This window comes from Perca fluviatilis, chromosome 15 (assembly GCF_010015445.1).
Source record: "Perca fluviatilis chromosome 15, GENO_Pfluv_1.0, whole genome shotgun sequence".
NCBI classification, from domain to species: domain Eukaryota; kingdom Metazoa; phylum Chordata; class Actinopteri; order Perciformes; family Percidae; genus Perca; species Perca fluviatilis.
Genome location: NC_053126.1, coordinates 37,407,456 through 37,420,487, shown reverse-complemented (window position 1 = coordinate 37,420,487; position 13,032 = coordinate 37,407,456). Strand labels below are relative to the sequence as shown.

The 13,032-nt window shown below is 43.0% G+C and overlaps 1 long non-coding RNA gene across 1 annotated transcript; it reads left to right on the top strand.

Moving 5' to 3' along the window:
* Positions 1-10,050: 10,050 nt before the first annotated feature.
* On the top strand, positions 10,051-10,904 carry LOC120573959. The gene is made up of 3 exons (XR_005641801.1): positions 10,051-10,414; positions 10,531-10,632; positions 10,752-10,904. It is a non-coding gene; the product is annotated as an uncharacterized LOC120573959 (long non-coding RNA).
* Positions 10,905-13,032: the final 2,128 nt, after the last annotated feature.

The window sequence follows — 13,032 nt, the reverse complement described above, 5'->3', positions numbered from 1 at the left end:
GGCACTGCTACCGCTGCGGACAGGAGGGCCATCTTTCCCGTGGCTGCAGGCAGAGGAGGCTGACACAGGGAAACGGGAGGGGGCTGCTGAGCTGGGACACACAGTAGCCCACCCACTCCCCACGTCCCAGGTTAACTCTGTATCAGGTGAGAAAAGAGACAGTCTTCCAGCTACAACACAGTCAGATAATAGTCAGCCAACCTGTGACATACCTACTGGCTATGTTCCCTGCCAACGCCAAGCTAAGCTCATAAATCTCATTGGGAAGAGATGTCTGGTCCGGTGTCATCTAAACAATGTGGCAACTGAGGCTCTGTGGGACACCGGAGCTCAGGCAAGCTTAATCAATGATGAGTGGAGAAAGCAACACTTTCCACACAGCACAGTCCGGCCACTTGTTGAACTGTTGTCAGAACCATTGGTTGCATTAGCAGCAAATCAAACTGAAATAACTTTTGATGGCTGGGTGGAGATAGAGTTTTACTTAGACTGTGACCAACACCCAGACAAGATACTACTAGTCCCTTTTTTAGTGTCTACTAACCCCAGCGTTGCTGTACAACCAATCATTGGATACAATGTGATAGAAGAAGTAGTGAAAAAGTGGGATAAGTGCCGATCAAAACCACAAACCATCCGAAGAATCAGTCAGGTTTTCTCAGTGACAATGAACACCGCTAGAGCTATGCTCAAAATACTGCAGTCCCCAGAGGGTGATGAGAATGTGGGGACAGTACAGGCAGGTAAAAGAGGGGTACGCCTAGCTGCTCAGCAAATCACTACTGCCTATGTTCGTGCACACATTGGAACACAGTTTGCAGGACAGAGCCTGATGTTTGTCCCCGATGAGTTGTCACAGCAGCCGGAGGGACTGGTCATCCAGGAGGGGCTTGTCAATATCACTGAGGGAAGGTCATCTTACATTCCAGTCTCGATAGCCAACACCAACAAGCACGACATCGTCATAAACCCCCGCACCATATTGGGCCACCTGCAAGAAATAAAGGCAGTGTATCCTGTCACAGCCGAGTTGTTTACTACTGAGGGCACACAAGAGCAAGTAGAGCAGAGCCCCCCACAGCCTAAAATTCAGTTTGCCGAGGTAACCACGGCTACACAGCTGAGTCAAAAGCCACCACAGTGGGACCCTCCAGTCAAGTTAGATCACCTCATTGAAGATCAGCAGCAGATTGTGAGACAGCTGTTGCGTGAAGAATGTCATGCCTTTGGCTTTGATGATGAGGATGTTGGATGTATTCCATCTTTAAAAATGCAAATCACTCTGCACGACACTACACCTGTCCGAAAGACCTACACATCAGTGCCAAAACCTTTACATCAGGAAGTGAAGGATTACTTGCAGGATTTGCTGAACCGGGGATGGATATCACAGTCAAGGTCTCCCTACTCCTCACCGATCGTTTGTGTGCGGAAAAAGTCTGGGGCGTTAAGGCTGTGCTGTGACTACAGAGAGCTTAACAGAAAATCTGTCCCAGACCGACATCCAATCCCCAGGATCCAAGATATGCTGGATTCTCTGCATGGCAGCTCCTGGTTTTCGGTGCTGGACCAAGGAAAAGCGTATCACCAGGGATTCCTGGACCCGGAGAGTCGACCTCTGACGGCTTTTATAACACCCTGGGGCCTCTATCAGTGGAATCGTATACCCTTTGGTCTCAGCTCAGCACCAGCAGAGTTTCAAAGAAGCATGGAGGAGTGCCTGGTGGGCCTGCGTGATGTTGTCTGCCAGCCCTACTTGGATGACAATCTTGTTCATTCCTCCACCTTTGATAGCCATGTGGAACACCTCAGAGCTGTCCTGCAGAGGTATCAAAAGCATGGTGTCAAACTCACCCCACAGAAATGTGAAGTCTTCAAACGGAGTGTACGTTTCTTAGGACGGATTGTCTCTGAGGAGGGATATACTATGGATCCGGCTGAGTTAGCTCCAGTTCAAGCTCTAAAGGACAGAATGCCATCTACAGTTGGAGAACTAAGCAGAGTCCTCGGGTTCCTCTCCTACTACAGAACTTACATTCCCAATTTCTCGAGAGTGGCTAAACCCCTGTATCAGCTCTTGGCCTCACCCCCACAAAAGACACAACCTCCTCCTACACCAAAGGAAAAAGGGAAAAAGGTGAGTGCAAAACAGAAGGGACGCTTACCACCAAACACACCCATCACCTGGACTCATAGCCACCAACATACTTTGAACACACTAATTGACTGCTTAACAGAGCCACCCATTCTAGGCTACCCTGACTTTTCAGAGCCATTCATTTTACATTGTGATGCTTCACAAAATGGGCTTGGGGCTGTGTTATATCAGAGGCAGCAGGCAAGATGAAGGTGATGGCATATGGGCCCCGGACGACAGCCCCCTGAAAAGAATTATCACATGCACTCTGGGAAATTAGAATTCCTGGCTTTAAAATGGGCTGTATGTGAACGCTTTCGAGATTATCTGTACTATGCCCCCCACTTTATTGTATATACAGATAACAACCCCCTGACATACGTCCTCACAACAGCAAAACTGAATGCAACAGGCCACCGGTGGGTGGGTGAGCTGGCTGATTTCAACTTTGTCATCAAGTATCGGCCCGGCAAACAAAATGCAGACGCTGACGGCCTATCCCGAATGCCCTTGGATATCGACCAGTTCATGTTGCATTGCACAGAGGAAGTGAGGCAGGATGTAATAAGGGCCTCTGTTGAGAGTGCAGTGTTACAGCGTGAGGGCCCCCTTCATCTAGCCACTGCAGTCAGTCTAAATGCCATCAACCTGGTTAGAGACACAGCACCACCGTCCAACAGTAAGCCTCTCTCATCAAATGAAATCAGACAGAGTCAGGAGCGAGACCCAGTTCTAGGGCGTGTGCTGGAATACAAGGAGACCAACAACCTTCCCACAGGGCCAGCTCTGAAAGAAGAATCACCTGACGTCAGGCTATTGCTGCGGCAATGGCACAGGCTGCATGTCGACAGTGATGGTGTCCTGCGCAGGAGGGCAGGTGGGAGAGAACAGCTCCTCCTACCCAAAGAACACCAAGACACAGTTCTCAGAGAACTACACACAGACATGGGACATTTGGGTACAGAAAGGACTCTCACCTTAATAAGGGATAGATTCTATTGGCCTAGAATGCAGAGTGATGTAGAGCAATTTGTCACACGTGCATGCGAGTGCTTGAAAAGGAAGAAGCCAAATAAGACCACCAGAGCTCCCTTGACAACTATTACCACTACTTACCCATTTGAGCTTGTATCAGTGGATTTTCTGCACCTCGAAACCTGTAAGAATGGGTATGAGTACATCCTAGTGGTGATGGATCACTACACACGCTTTGCGCAAGCCTATGCTACAAAAAACAAATCTGCAAAGACAGTGGTGGAGAAGGTTTTTGGTCATTTTGCCCTTAATTTTGGCTTCCCAGTAAAAATACACCATGACATGGGCAGGGAATTTGAAAATCAGATGTTCTCCCAGCTCCAGAAGGTCAGCGGCGTGTGTGGTTCCCACACTACGCCCTATCATCCCCAAGGCAATGGCCAAGTGGAGCGTTTTAATAGGACTTTGTTGTCAATGTTAAGAGCGCTCACTGATGCAGAGAAGGCAGACTGGAAAAACTCGCTGGCGAAGATGGTGCATGCCTATAATTGTACCCGAAGTGAGGCCACGGGGTTCTCCCCATACTACCTGCTCTTTGGACGGACCCCACGACTCCCCATAGATATGCTGTTCAATCTGCCTGCAAAAGAACAGCAAGGAAGTTACAGTGAGTATGTGGCGGACTGGCAGAAACGGATGCAAGAAGCGTATGACATTGCTTCAAAAACAGCCCAGAAGGAAGCCTCCAGAGGAAAGAAATATTATGATAGAAAGACCCATGGAGTCTCACTGCACCCTGGTAACCGAGTCCTGCTCCGCAACTTGTCTGAGAGAGGGGGGCCTGGCAAGCTTCGGTCACACTGGGAAGACTGTGTGTATGTAGTTGTGAAACAAAAGAGTCCTGACATCCCAGTCTTTGAAATCAAACCAGAGAGAGGAGGTAAAAGTCGTGTAGTACATCGGAACCTCTTGCTTCCATGTGACAGCCTGCCTGTGGAAAGACCTGTCGCAAAAGTGCCTGACAGAGATAAAAGAGACACCAGACAGGCAGGAACAAATCCCACAACTGCTGCCTGATCAGGATGTAGATAGTGACATTGAAGACGGAGATGAACTGGTGTGGAAGTTTCCACGTCATCACCACCATGACAGGGGATTGACTAATCCAGCACCTCAGGTCAGTGAGCATGAAGTGGAGAATTGCCAGTTAGATGACAGTGAGTCTGCTGTACATGATTCTGGAGAAGAGGATCTTGAGCTTGATGTACCACAACATGATCATAACCTGCTGGAGCTGACTATCCATCCACTTCAGAGGGACAGACTCCAGGTAGGGACAGAGACTCAGACTCAGAAGAAGAGTCATCACCCCGGCCATTAAACATTTACCCACAAAGAACGAGACGACCACCCAGGGTACTGACTTATGACACATTGGGTCAACCCACCATCAGGAAGACAGGTTTAGACAATATTGAGGTACAGACACCATCACCTTGTTCTCTTTGGAGGCCTTGGACTCCCACAAATTTAGAGACAATTTCAAAGATACTGGTGTGAGCGACTGAAAAGACATTGCATAACAAAGAAGGAAATGCAGTCATACATGTCTGGGCACTTGGAAAGACTATGAATGAACTTTGCACTGATACCGTGCTAAAATTTGTATACGAATGTAAAGACGTTGGTGGACATTTACTTCATGGTGTCTACCATGCAAAGAATTAGGTGTGGGGTGACAGATGATAAGATAGTGTTGGCCGTTGATTGAGAATCTGTTACGGAAAAGGATTCATCTAAATAGTGTGAAAATGTTTATAACTCTTGAAAAATTATTTTGATGGTTGAACCAGCCGAGGTAATGGCATTGAGTTTCAGTTAACAGTAATCTCCTCTCCTGCAGTCATTAAATGTATACGAGTGAAGGGAAGGAGAACGTTTGTAAGAGACAGTTTAAATGCCTTTCGGTGTTAACCATTTGACTATTCAAGAATAGACCCATGATTCAGTATGTCAGTTGCTGTTTATTGTGTAAAATGTTGGGTGACATTATTATTATTTTTTTTTAAGTGGGGGAGGGTGTGGCGCCAGTTTTTGAGGTTATTATGTGAATATTGAATATACGTTGTTCATAGGACCCCCCCATACAATTTAGAACAGTTTAGTTTCTCGCCTATTCATTTTTTTTTTATTTTAAAATGCATGTAGTTACAGCAAGAAAGACTGTCTAGCAGTGTGTAAGTCAGTTGCACTCCTCGCCACTAGGCGGCGACATTGACCAATAAATGGCAGGATGAACGCTAGGACCAGAACTAACGTGAGTTTTTTTTAGTTTTGCCAAAAGCGTCTGTTAACGTCGGCCGCCATTAGACTTGTGACACTACAGTACAACTTATATGGTCTTTCTTCTGTTAATTACAGGTAAATAACAGTATGAATCAAAACATGATTATATGCAGTGTTGTTAATTTAGCAAGTAGCCTTCTTGACGTGTGTTGTGATAGTTTAAAACGTTAACATCGCAAACGTTAGCACTGCTGTTAGCTAGCTGGTGAAGTCCGTGTGTATATGTTGGGCTGGCGTGTTGTGTGAGCATTTATGATTGGGTTCCTTTTTGTTATTCAGTGCCAGATGTTATTAAATGTTGTTAATATAATCTGTTAAATTGATGTGTTTAGAATCACTGTATAGCATGTAACTGGGGGCAGCTGTAATGATGCAGGGTATTTTGTGTTCAATTGAGAATGTGCTGAGGGACATTTTGGTTTTATTATTGTGTTTTAGTTTGGCCAAAAGCGTCTGTTAACGTCGGCCGCCATTAGACTTGTGACACTACAGTACAACTTATATGGTCTTTCTTCTGTTAATTACAGAAATGGAGTTTTTTTGAACATTAAAATATGTGGCACCAGATTCATCCTTCTGTCGTCAATCTGCACGTGCTACACAAACGTGTGGTCTTCACCTTTTGTCATGCCTTTGAGCCAGGTCATGACACACACAGACACACGCAGACACATAGACAGAAAGACACACACATACAGACACACACTGACACATACACAGACATACACAGACACACACAGACACATACACAGACACACACACAGACACACACACAGACACTCGCAGACACACAAGGCAAGGCAAGGCAATTTTATTTGTATAGCACATTTCAGCAGCAGTGCAATTCAAAGCGCTTTACATAAAACATTAAAACACAGTTAAAAATCAATACAAATTAATACAAAATTAAAAACAATTCATTGAAAACAGATTAAATACAGGAATAAAAGAATAAAATTCCCAATACAGTGCAGTGCAAAGAATTAAACATAGGCAGTATCAAAAAGAAAGGTCTTCAGCCTTCATTTAAAAGAGCTGAGCGTGGGTGCCGATCTACAGTTTACCGGAAGTATGTTCCAGATACGTGGTGCATAGAAACTGAACGCTGCTTCCCCCTTTTTTGTTCTGATTCTGGGCATGGCAAGCAAACCTGTCCCTGATGATCTTAGAGGCCTCTGCGGTTCATAGTTCACAAGTAGATCCGAAAGGTAATTTGGCCCTAAACCATTTAGTGACTTATAAACCATCAGAATCTTTTGAAATCTATTCTTTGAGGCACTGGAAGCCAGTGTAGAGACTTCAGAATTGGATATTCTTAAGTTGGTAAAAGGCTGAATTTGTTATTGTCTTAACTTGGCTGCTAAAATTCAGGTCAGAGTCCATAATCACACCAAGATTTCTGGCTTTGTCTGTAGTTTTTAACATTATTGTCTCACCTCAGTTTTTCCTTCTTTCAATTTAAGAAAGTTGTGGCACATCCAATCATTAATTTGTTCAATGCACCTAGCCAGGTTTTGTATTGGACTGCAGTCTCCAGGCAACAGCGTTATGTAGATTTGTGTGTCATCAGCATAACTATGATAACTTATGTTATTGTTTTTCATTATCTGGGCCAGTGGAAGCATATAGATATTAAACAGAAGAGGCCCAAGGACAGAGCCTTGGGGAACTCCACACGTCATTTCTTTGTGCTCAGAAGCATAATTACCTATGGACATAAAGTAGTTCCTATTCTTTAAATAGGATTGGAACCACTTTAGTACAGAGCCAGAGAGGCCAACCCAGTTTTCTAATCGATCCAAAAGTATGTTGTGGTCAACTGTATCGAATGCAGCACTGATATAGAGTAATACTAGGACTGTAGTTTTGCCACCATCTGTGTTTAAGTGGATGTCATTAAAACTTTGATAAGAGCTGTCTCTGTGCTGTGGTCGAAATCCCGATTGGAAGGTATCAAAAATATTGTTTAGGGATATAAAAAGGTTGAGTTGTTGAAAAAATGTTTTTTCAATGATTTTGCTTAAAAATGGAAGGTTTGATATCGGACTATAGTTCCTATAGTATCTAGATTGTTCTTTTTTAAGAGTGTCTTGATTGTAGATTTTAGGGCCTGTGGGAAGATACCTGAGAGCAGAGATGTGTTTAAAATCTGTAGAAAACCAGAAGCCAAACAATTTGAAACATTTTTGAAAACACCCGTTGGTAGAATATCAACAGGGCTTAATTTGAGCTGGAACACGCCGGAACATGTTCCGGCACCTCCGACGTTGGATCCGGAACCTTTTTTATTGGATTGGACACCTCCTGTGTCACCAGGAAAAATGTATCGCCTAAATGAGAAAAATCAACTACTGTTTGTGTAGTGTTCAATGTTGTCATCTGTCTTGTTAGTCTTTATTCCCCATTGAAGTTCCACAAAAAACTTGTGTTTGCATTTTCGATGTGTTTTGAGGTGAATTTTCAGGGTAAGACGGAGGGGGGAGAGGGACGGAGGGAGGGGAGGCACTTCTAGTGACACAAGCGCTTGTGCTGCTTGAGATTGCTGTTATAGCCTCGTTTCAGTCAGGGGAAAAATGTCAAAAAGACAACAAAGTTTGCTTAACTTGTTCAAATACGCTGGCCAGTCGGATCCCAAACAAGGAAAACACGTTTCTGCTGATCAAGAATGTGGAGACCACAGTGTTTTTTTTTGTTAATTTAATAGTCCGATGGACAATTGCTGCTTGTGAAAACGATTTTTGCAGTGTATTTTTATTTTTACATTTTGCACCGATGCAGTGCATGTTCTGAAATAGAAATAAACATTGCCCTGATGTACACACAGCGTTGTTTAGGTTTTTTTAGTCAGAGAAGCTACGTAGGCAGTGTAATTTGTTTTTTGTTCCGTTATTATTTTCGCCACCTGTGTTCAGCTTTTCAACACTCTTTTTTCGGATCTTACAAGTGTGACATTTCTCCATGGAGATTTGTTTTTGCTCTAGAGAACTTTGACCTGAGTAGGAGCAATGGCGTTAATAACATTAGTAATTCTACAGTTGAAGTTATGTACAAGCTCAGTTACTGAGGCTCCAGAGGGGGCGGATGTGGAGAAGAAAAGCTGAATGGATTTTTCACTGGTGCTTTCAGTAATGTATCATATTTCAATAACCTTTGTTTGAACACTTTTTTGCACAGAGAGAAAACTGTTGAAAAAAACAGGAATGATCAGAGAGAGCAACATCATTCAGCATAACCTTGGAAATGTTCAGACCTTTCGAGATAATTAAGTCCAGGATGTGACCCTTATTGTGCGTAGGCTCTGTTATATGTTGAGTCAGCCCATACCCCACTAACACAGAACGTTTAGGGAACGTTGGGGAACGTTAGTTTTTGGTTCTCTAAAGGTTAGTTCGAACCAAACCAAAAACTAACGTTTAGGGAACGTTCCCTCATGGTTATAACGTTCCCTAAACGTTAGGGGAACCAACCAACTGAAACGTTCTCCTGTGGTTGCACTGTTACCTCCACACAACGTTCCCGTTTGGTTGTTTTTGGTTGTTCTGAGTTGTTTTGAAATGTTTATTTAAACCAGCTCCATTTACGTTTTTGAAGTAGCATATAAAAGGTTTGCAGTCACTTGATTTAGATTCACTCAAAAATGATTGGTCTTATAAAATCTAAGTAAGATAAACAACATAGCAAGATAATATATTTACTTTTAGGCTGAAATCAATTTTGCTAAAAACTATAATTTTGTGCTTGATTTCGTTTTTGGTGAAAATACTTAAAACAAGAATCTATTGATTTTCACAACTAAGAAAATTCACTTCTTTCATTTCACTTCTAATAAGTGTGTTTAAATCCAACCGGCTTACGGTTTGGGGTCTAACCGTAAGCCCTTTCCCTCGTAGTGCTTTGTTATATTCCGGTTTTAATCAGGTTGACCAAAAAAGATTCAACAACTCACTTCAGCATTTGTTTTCCCCCACGTCGCCATCTTGCCAGTCAAACAGCGAGTCTTTTTGGTAAACTCTTTGTGCACAAACAATGTTCTCAATGCTCGAGTTCATGTGTAAATCCCCTGGTGAGACTTCGTGCAAAGTTTCATGTTGTGTCGAGCCTTCTTAGTGTTTTACATATAGTGATTTTGATGTGATAAAAGTAGCCTCTAGTTCTCCCATTCAAAAGGCCGTTTGACCAGAAAACGACAATACGATCAATTTTAAAAGTGGCGTTTCCGTCCTAATTATGCTTTTAAACGAAATTTGACTCTGGTACATTCACAAAAAGATCCTAGGTTGCATTGTGGCGAGAGTTACGCTTTAAATGGATTGCATATATATTGCGCTTTGTTTGCTGCTGTGCACGACATGTATGCTTTGCCGCATTGTATGTTTTGTGTCATCGTGTTAACCTGCTTGCGTTGTTGTTACAAATAAGACATACCAGTTCTTTCAATTAGTTTTAGTGTACAGTACATACATGATAGCCAATACAATCAGTCATTTTAGGCAAGTCACTCGGCGGCCACCTTGCAACGTACTTTGGGCAGTTATCAGCAAGCTATTTTCCTATTTAAGTGAATGGGGAAGCATACAGGAAGAAATGGAATATGTTTAGGCTACACAGCTGCCATACTGGCTTTACAAACTAACCCCATGCATTTCTATGGATGCTGTGTCTCCCCATTAGAAAGTCTCTGGGCTACAATGCAAAAGTCCTGAGAAATACCGTCACATACAATGTTTATGTTGTAATGTTTGTTTACACTGTATACATTCAAATATTATTTTTGCAATCAGTACAAATTGTATGGTCTTTTATTTCAGATGACTCCGGTCCTCAAGCAAGAAGTCCTATTCCTACCATGGAACTACTGACCCTCAGCCTGCTGCTTATCATGGGACTGTTCTGATGGGTTTGTCTCTTCCTGCCTTTTTTCAGGTCAGTAGACATCACTGCCTCCACCACCTGCATGTAAGTTGCTTTTTTTTTTTGCAATTGTCTAATGTAACCGAGTAGTTATGCAATGGCATTTGCAAGAAACCTACCATAAATGAACTGACCAATATTCATATCTACTTTCTTTTTAGATGAGTCAACACCACACAGGAAACCAGCCGGTGGCCCAGAGCTGGATGGGTGTATTCTAACGCAAGCTCAGCCTGCCACTTCATCTTGGGACCCAGTTGAAGGTACAGTGGCTTTTGCATAACTTAAATTAGAACAGAACTGACTTCTCTTACAAAATGAGATTGTACAAGCTCTCCACTTTGTTCCACGTTTATAATTTGTGTTTCTATATGTTTTACAGCAACTTTTCCTGACAAGCCCGGAGGTTGGACCGGAGGTACTGCCATGCGTCGCATGCTACGGCGAGTCGCAACCAATGATGTTCTAAAACAGTATATCCTGCGGGGCAGAAAGGGAAAGAAGGCCTTCCAGGACCTGACTATCTGCAGGGTTATAACAGGCAGGTGTTATTTTATTGTTCACATCAGTATTATGCTTAGCTTGGCTAATAAGAGGTTTTAATTTGACTTGTAACGTTGCTTCATTTTGACTTCTACTCTAGCGCTCTCCCAGAAAAACTTCCCCGTGCTGACTGCAGCAGACACGGAGGACTTGATTGGGGCTGAAGTTTGCCCCACACAGACGGTAAATTGAAATTCTTCTGTGATGTTAATAATAATCATAATAATCAAAAACTATCAATATTTGTGATCAGAATAAAAACAGGGTTGTTAGTCAGGCAATTTGTCTTGCTTTTGTTAATGTGTTTATTCTTAGTATGGCATATCAAACTTTTGTTTCTTTCTTTTTAGGTCAGCTGAGAAGGACTGAGCCTTCAAAACCATGGAGCTCTATTTTTATTTTTTTTTGCAGAAGCAAGAGCTGTTGGCCATCTTCTACACTGCTGCCATCCTCCTGCCTCCTCCCATCCTCCTGCCTCCTCCCATCCTCCTGCCTCCTCCCATCCTCCTGCCTCCTCCCATCCTCCTGCCTCCTCCCCTCCTGCCATCCTCCTGCCTCCTCCCCTCCTCCTGCTTCCTCCCCTCCTCCTGCTTCCTCCCCTCCTCCTGCCTCCTCCCCTCTGGCAGGCGCTACAGATCCCTGCACACACAAACAACCAGACACAAGAACAGCTTCTTTCCCTCTGCCATCACTCTCCTGAACTGCTGAGAAGTGGGCTCATCCCCACTTTGGCCATTCACCTACACATTACATACTTTATCATTCCAATATGCATCTTGCACAATACATTTGCACTATCTATTTTGTTTATTATTCTTTGTATATTGTAAATTAAAGTTTTAAATCCCATCAAGTTTGCCTGTTCATTCATTCCTGCTAATATAATAATTCATTCCTGCTCATGCAGATGGTTTAAAGTAATAATAAAATTAGTAGCATTGTTGTTAAAGTTTGTTAAAGGTTAGGGGAATGTAAAAAAGAACGTTCCCTGAAGGGTGCAACGTTAGGGGAACGTTCCATAAAGGTTACAACGTTAGGGGAACGTTCTCTAAAGGTTGCAACGTTAGGGGAACGTTCTCTAAAGGTTGACAACGTTTGGAGAACGTTCAATGTAACCAAAAACGAACGTTCCCAGAACGTTCGTACGTTCACCTCTACATAGTTGATTTCTCGCATAAAAAAGTCGCAAAAGTGAATTTCATGGTAAAATAGCATATGAACAATGTATACATTTTCTGAGATCTTCGTGACCTAGATTCAGAAGACTAGCTGATCTCAGGTCAGTTGTGTAGCCTATGTAAATGTTGGGGTGTGACCGTTCTCTTAATACACCCATGGGCTGTGACAAAGGTTCCGGATTTTGAGATGCTTACGCAAGCAACTAGCTTTGTTGAGATTCGCCCGTTTTCAGCAGCAGTTTCAAAATATGAGATTTTCATAGTAAAGGGGTGTCAATGGGATTTTGAGCTTCTATGTATGCCCTATTTACCCACCGAACTGTCGTTATTCAGCTATGACAGGGTAAAATCGGTTTTGCATTCTATCACCCCTTTAATGGTCCTGGGGAAAGTGTAATGGAGAAATACTAAGCATAGAGTACAGGTGAAAGTGAAAGTACAGAGAAGGGAAACCACCCTCATGTATGTTATGTTTCAACCCAGATGTCATCAGTCTGGCATTAGTGTTTCCTAAAGCCCAGTTCAGACCAAAGATTAACAACGAGACGAGTGGGAAACTTGGGAAGGGAAAGTACACAGAAGAGAAAACCGCCCTCATGAATGAAATGTTTCAACCAAGATGTCATCTGTCTGGCACTACGACTTCCTAAGAAAACTCTAAGCAACTTTATGGACTCTTATCCAGTATGTTAAGTTTCAGACAAATAGCAAATTGTATTATGAAGTTATAACAGCTTCCTGTTTTATTTAATTGGCGGCCTCGCCACGGCAACACCATTCCACGAAAACACAAAAGCTTTGCAATTTTTCATCGTAAAAGTCTTGATTTGCTGCTGACGCCATTTGAAAAAGGATCTGTTGAGTCCACTGGATGGAGTTTTAAAAGGTTGAATACCTGTAAAGGCCCTAAAATAGCATGTTGGTAAATGACCCATGGGTCAT